The sequence below is a fragment of the Mandrillus leucophaeus genome, unplaced genomic scaffold, assembly GCF_000951045.1.
Source record: "Mandrillus leucophaeus isolate KB7577 unplaced genomic scaffold, Mleu.le_1.0 Scaffold149, whole genome shotgun sequence".
Classification (NCBI taxonomy): domain Eukaryota; kingdom Metazoa; phylum Chordata; class Mammalia; order Primates; family Cercopithecidae; genus Mandrillus; species Mandrillus leucophaeus.
The window spans coordinates 4,559,365-4,565,371 of NW_012101465.1; the positions used below are offsets into that span (position 1 = coordinate 4,559,365).

General features: G+C 39.6%; 1 protein-coding gene across 3 annotated transcripts in view; it reads left to right on the forward strand.

Moving 5' to 3' along the window:
• Positions 1–6,007, forward strand: part of RARB (retinoic acid receptor, beta) — a 449,839-nt gene that overhangs the window by 259,808 nt on the left and 184,024 nt on the right. The window lies entirely within an intron of this gene.

The following is a 6,007-nucleotide window of genomic DNA, read 5'->3' on the forward strand; positions in this document are numbered from 1 at the left end:
CTGTGTGGCCCCACCTACCATGTTACACTGCCTCTCTAATCATTAAGCTGACCTTTGAGAGCACTGTGCTGCAATAGAACTTTCTGCAATGATGGAATCATTCTGTGTCTGCACTGTCCTATTAACGTGAGAGCCACCAGTCATATGAGGCTTTTGCACACTTGAAATATGGTTACTGTGACTGAGAACCCGTTTTTAATTGTTTAATTTTAATTAGTTTAAACAGCACAGCTTAAGAGCCGACTGTTTCTGTTCATACGTATGATCTTAAAAAAATGAAGTGCTGAACTAGGAATTAAGGCAGGCATCTCAGTTATAGACATTATCCTTTATTAATAATATTAACATGAAATAATTGCAAAGCACTCTTAGAATCCTTTGTGCTTCTTTCCATCCTTGAAAAGAGTCTAGGTGTTCTTCTAAGCCCTTTGTCAACTAAGTGGCACATCTAATCTTAGCTTATTGGAAGATGTACTGAGATGAGACAAAATTCATGTGAAATAGTACAGGGAAGTCACAAGCAAGCTGTAGCATGGTAGTGCCATTGGCATTTATTCTCAGGGGTCACCATTACATTTTCCATCTCTCAAATACTGCCATCATATATGGGACTGAGGCGGGGTGTTGATGGAAATAATGGACTTTAAAGAAGGGTTTAATGGTGGAAGAACAGGGGTACCTGCACACGTTTTGAAGGCAGAGATACTATCCAAAACTCCTTCTTATAGAAGGAAATGAAGACAATAAGGTAGAAAAGTGAGAAATTACCAGCCAAGAGAGAAGGAAAGATGATTCTGGATGAAGTAATATAATGCATTCTAGATGAATAATATAATAAAGAGCCATATTATTCTTCATGAGATACACAAGTTGAAACTGAATTAAGCTTTTAAAAGGGAAAGAAAATTAAAGTGTTAACAAAACCCAAATATATATAGCTAGGTTTTATAAGGGTAGAGACAAGGCAATGTAGAATTTCATGGAATTGTTCAATGTTGGTTTAGAACAGAGGTGGACAAACTGCAGCCCATGAGCAAAACCCAGTCCACTATCAGTTTTTGTAAATTAAGTTTTATTAAGTACATCCATGCCCATTAATTTATTATACAGTCTACGGCTCCTTTATACTACAATGGCATAGTTGAGCGACTGCAACAGAGACTGTATAGTCTCAAGGCCTAAAATATTTCCAAAGACCCCATACAGAAAATGTTTACTGACCCCTCTTTTAGAACAAAAAGGAAACATATATTCACATAACTGTTTTGGAGTACAATTTTGTGTGTCCATCAAATTTTAAGATGCTCATAATCCTTGTTCTGGGAATACTGCTACTAGAATTTTATCCAGCAGGTGTATTGGTGCACAGGCCTGCAGGGCTTCTTCACACCAACCTAATAGTACTAGAAAGTTAGAAACAACCTAAATGTCTAACAGCTGGCCATTGGTTAAATGAAATACAATGCATTGCTGTAAAGAGATTCTAATTTATTTTTTTAAATGAGCTAGTTCTATATGTACTATTTATTTTGAAGGGATGTTCAAGAAATATTGCTAAATTTCAAAATGTTGCAGAGCAATATGTATCATAAGACCATACTGGTGTAATAGCAACAAACAGCACCCAGCCCCATAAAAATATACAGATATGTGCCCAGCACCAATTAAGATGCCTGGAACATTGTAGGTATTCAACATTTAATGAATAAATATAGAGAACTTTTACTTTTCACTTTATATCTTTTGGACTAGACTTTGAATTTTTATGAGCGTGTATTACTTAAATCTAGATTTATAGGGAGTGATGGAAAATGTGAAAATAAAATTTTAAAAAAGGAAAAAAGTAAAGCTCTAGATTTAAAAAGGGAAATGTAAACAAGATGAAACAGCCGAAGATAGGTCTCCCCAAAACTAATGTTGAGACCACCAGCAGTGACAGTCAGCTAAGATGGTTCCCAGCTCACTGCTCAGTAACTGAGGCATTCAGCAGGGTTTGTATTTAACTTTCAAGCTGGAACCAACGGAAACTGTTGGGCTTGAAGAGGTGTCTTTATGAGTCATCAACAGCAGAAAGCACAGAAGCGCTAAAGAAAATAATTCAGAAATATGGAAAGAGAAAAGTATGCCCTTGTCTTGGGAGAACAATATTTGTATGTAACCAAGTGGGAGGACTTTGTGGAGGAAAGTCTGAAAAAGCAGAGAGCTGAAGAGAAAGGAGCCAAATGAAGGACACGGTGGCCAACACTCAAAGTAGAAAGACATTTTTGAAGAAGACATGTTTCTAGGGTTTCTGAAAAGTCTCTATACTCATGCCCAGAGCCACCGTGCAAGTTCATCTGGAAAGCGCATTGGGGTCTTTTGGTATAAGATCCACAAATATCAGCAGTCCTGTTATGTGAGCAGGTGTTCATACTGAAGGGCCAGAAGCAAAGTTTCCATGTGTTATTACTGTTAGAACTTCCCCCACTCCCCTCCAACACAAAAGCAGCTCTGCCTGCTAGTATGGAAGCCCTGGGAACAGCCTCATACTTGCCTCGTGCTGGCGACATCTCTGCCTTGGCTTTCCTGCTGGAACACACATGTCACTCAGTACTAGCCATTTATTCTTCTGGCAGAGCTGTGGCAAGAGGGGATTAACAGGGAGAAAATTTAAAAAACAAACAAAAAGCCAAAACAACATGAAAGAGGTGGGCATGTCTTTAAAACAATCAGTGTCCACCTCCCCCAGCCCTGTGCTTGTGTCTGCCTGCCCTTTGCATGCCTGCGCCTGTGGTGGAGGGGATATGTCTGCGCCTCTGAAAATCTTCTTATTTAGACATCACAAGGTATTAGCCCAATTTTGAACACGGCCGGCTGCAATACTGGTGCACAGACACGACTGCTCTTTCTTCAGAAAACTCTCCAGTTCAAACATGTTTGCAGAGCGTGATTCATGGTGTTTCTTTCTGGATTGTCCAGTGGGTAATTGCTGTACGAAAACCAGAGAAACAGATGTAGACCCTGAACCCTGGCTATAAATTTTTGTTTTATGATTATGGGTTTCAAATGTGCTGTGTCACACTGACAAATATACAGTTACTCTGAAACAAAATGGATTTTGCTCTCAAACTTTTGCTTTTGGTTTTTACTTTTTGTTTGCTTGTTGGTTGGAAATACATTTATTAGATCATTGATCAAACACAAAGAAAATAGAGATGACACATCAGAATGTTATTTTATGCCATAACAAGAAGATATTTGGGAAAGTTTCTTCCAACCCTGTGACTGATGTTTAAAATGGGTGTCAGTAGTTTACATTTCATTATGGACAAATGGGTCTATTTTTCACTTTCTACCCTACTCATTAATCTTTATAGTACATGGATATGTATTTAAAGAATTGTGGCTTATTTATGTATCTTTCCTTCATTTTACTTAAAATGAAGAATTAGGAGGCAGAATCAAGTTTTCAAGAAGTGTAAGCATTTACTGATGAAGAAATAATTAGCATGTGGCTAAATCATGGGTCTGTTTTATAAATTAATACTTGGATTAAGTAATAGCTCCAATTATTGCTATCAGCATAATTAATTCATGATGAGGAATGATTAATTGACTAGCGAATACTGTCACATTATAAGAAACCCATACTATTCCATTCACTGGGATTTAAATACTGATTATTCATTTCAAGGCCCAAGTTCATTTCTCAGTTGAGAACTTTAAGGTAATTACACATTTTACATTTTCTTACACAAAGAAAGAAAACATCGAGTTGCCCAACCTTTACCACACACATGGAGGGACACACTAATGTTGTTATTTTTGTGCAATGATACAGTATAGAGGTAAGAAATTTGGAAGCAGTGCTCTCCCTCGATGAGGCTGATTCCGTAGCTTAAGAAATCAGAATGAAGAGAATTTTGAGGACATCCCTCCCCATCTTCACTTCCCTGGGACCAGTGCATCTCTACTCTTTGAAAAGATGTTAAGCAAGAATGTGCAGCAGCCTCCCCTGGATAACAGATCCTTGTATACACATACCTGTCAGTGATGCCATGTTTCCCATCTCTCACTTAAGTTTCTCCTGCTGTACTTTCAATATAGCTGCTTCCTCTACTCTTGTCTAACAACTTTCATCCCCCTCCATTATCCGGTCTAAATGAGCTCAGTTTCCAAGGAACTCTAAGGACCTTAAATAAGCATTTGGAGTCATAAGCCTCATGGACCAAGTAGAAATTGGCACATAATGTAGTGCTTTGTGTATCTTTACAACTACCTTAATGACAGTGTGTTAAAATGTTTTGTAAATTCCTCTGTGTTCCCTTGCTTAAAATGTGTGTTTTCTTTGTAGTTAAAGGGTTTCTTATAATAAGTCTCTGTTACAAAATGATGGCCATATAAAAGAGAGAAGAGAGGGGAAAAAAATAACAAACACAGATTCAGCAAAAATCTCACCCCTTTATTGCCCTGAACTTTTCAATAGCAAGAACTGAGCTTGCTGGGCTGAAAATTGTTTTAATGTACCTTCATAAAAGGATCTTTGACTTGGTAAGTGTGTGCGATGCATACTTTTCATGTTACACCACAAGTGCCACTTAGCAACTCCGCTAGACAGGGCAGTGTTTCAGCATGGGGTGGGGTGCCCCCTGACAGGCTTTTAAAAGGCCTGGATGCCAATGCACATTCCAACACTATCCACAAAAAGCAGACTGGAGCAGTGCTCTTGCCTGCGTTGGGCAAGGAGACTGTCCCTCCCTGCCTACCCTCTTGCCTGCCCTGTTTTGTGGGAGAACTATAAGTAAATACTAGAGAGGCAGTGGAGAAGACAGGGTGTTTAAATTCCTCCCCAGAGTTTCCTTTCTTTGATGTATGTTGCATCCTTTAAGCAAGTTGTGCAAAATGGCTGCAGGGTAGATTGGCTCTCCCTTTTAAAGCTCTCCATCCGGCTGGGTTTATTTGTAAATATTGCATCTATCCTTCTCAGTGTTTTAAGACTGGCTGGAAAGACTCTTCTTCCTGTAGGTTGGGTCAGTGTCAGAGATCTAAAAAATCATTTTCCCTTAAAATTACTGTATTTTAATAAAAGGATTGGGCAGGGGCTGGTACGAGAGAAAACTGGTCCTTCAAAATATAAAACTGTCATACTTAAACGAGCTTACAAAATATGTGTTTAATTATGTGGTGGGATGTGTGTAGGTGTATGATGAGAGAGGCAACCAACCAACATGGCGTTTTGGGGTGCAAGGATATGGGAACAGGCAAGTAATTTTCACGTTGGACTTTGATCCTAGGGAGCTGGGTTCGAGTCACAGCTCTGAGCCGTGTGACCTTGGGTGGGTCCCATCTCCCCCGGCTATTGTTTCCCCAGTTGAACAATATGAGGATGAGTCACAGCTAACATTTGTTCCATGATATTTACCCAGCACCATACAAGTGTTATTTCTGTTCTCCCAGTTACCACCAAGGTGGGTAGTATTATATGCCCATTTTATAGAGGAGGAAACTGAAGCCCGAAGAAGTTAAATACTTGTCCCAGAACACACAGCTGGTAAGTGGCAGACCTGGAATTGGAATCTAGTTCAGTTTGATTCCCCAGTCCATGCTCTTGACCACTATATTGTTTCTTCAAGTCCAGATCTAAAATCTCATTTTCTGTGTGACTTGTGTGTTTGGGGCAGGGGTAACTAATTCTTGACTACTCCATATGCTACATAGAACCTGGAAAGGATTTCTCAAAGTAAATGAATCCCGAAAGCTGGATTGCAGAGCAAACGAATGCAGTCACTTCAGCCAGGGGCTTGCAAGAGGGAGAAAGAGAGAAAGACTGTGGAATGGAAAGTTTCCCAACTCAAGCCTTTCCCAAGGGGTAGCCATTCTCTGTTCTACAGTTTAGGGCTTGCATGTGCTTTTTTCTGGAGTGGAAAAATACATAAGTTATAAGGAATTTAACAGACAGAAAGGCGCACAGAGGAATTTAAAGGGTAGGCTGGGGGGCGAGGCGGTGGGCGGGAGGCGAACGGGCGCG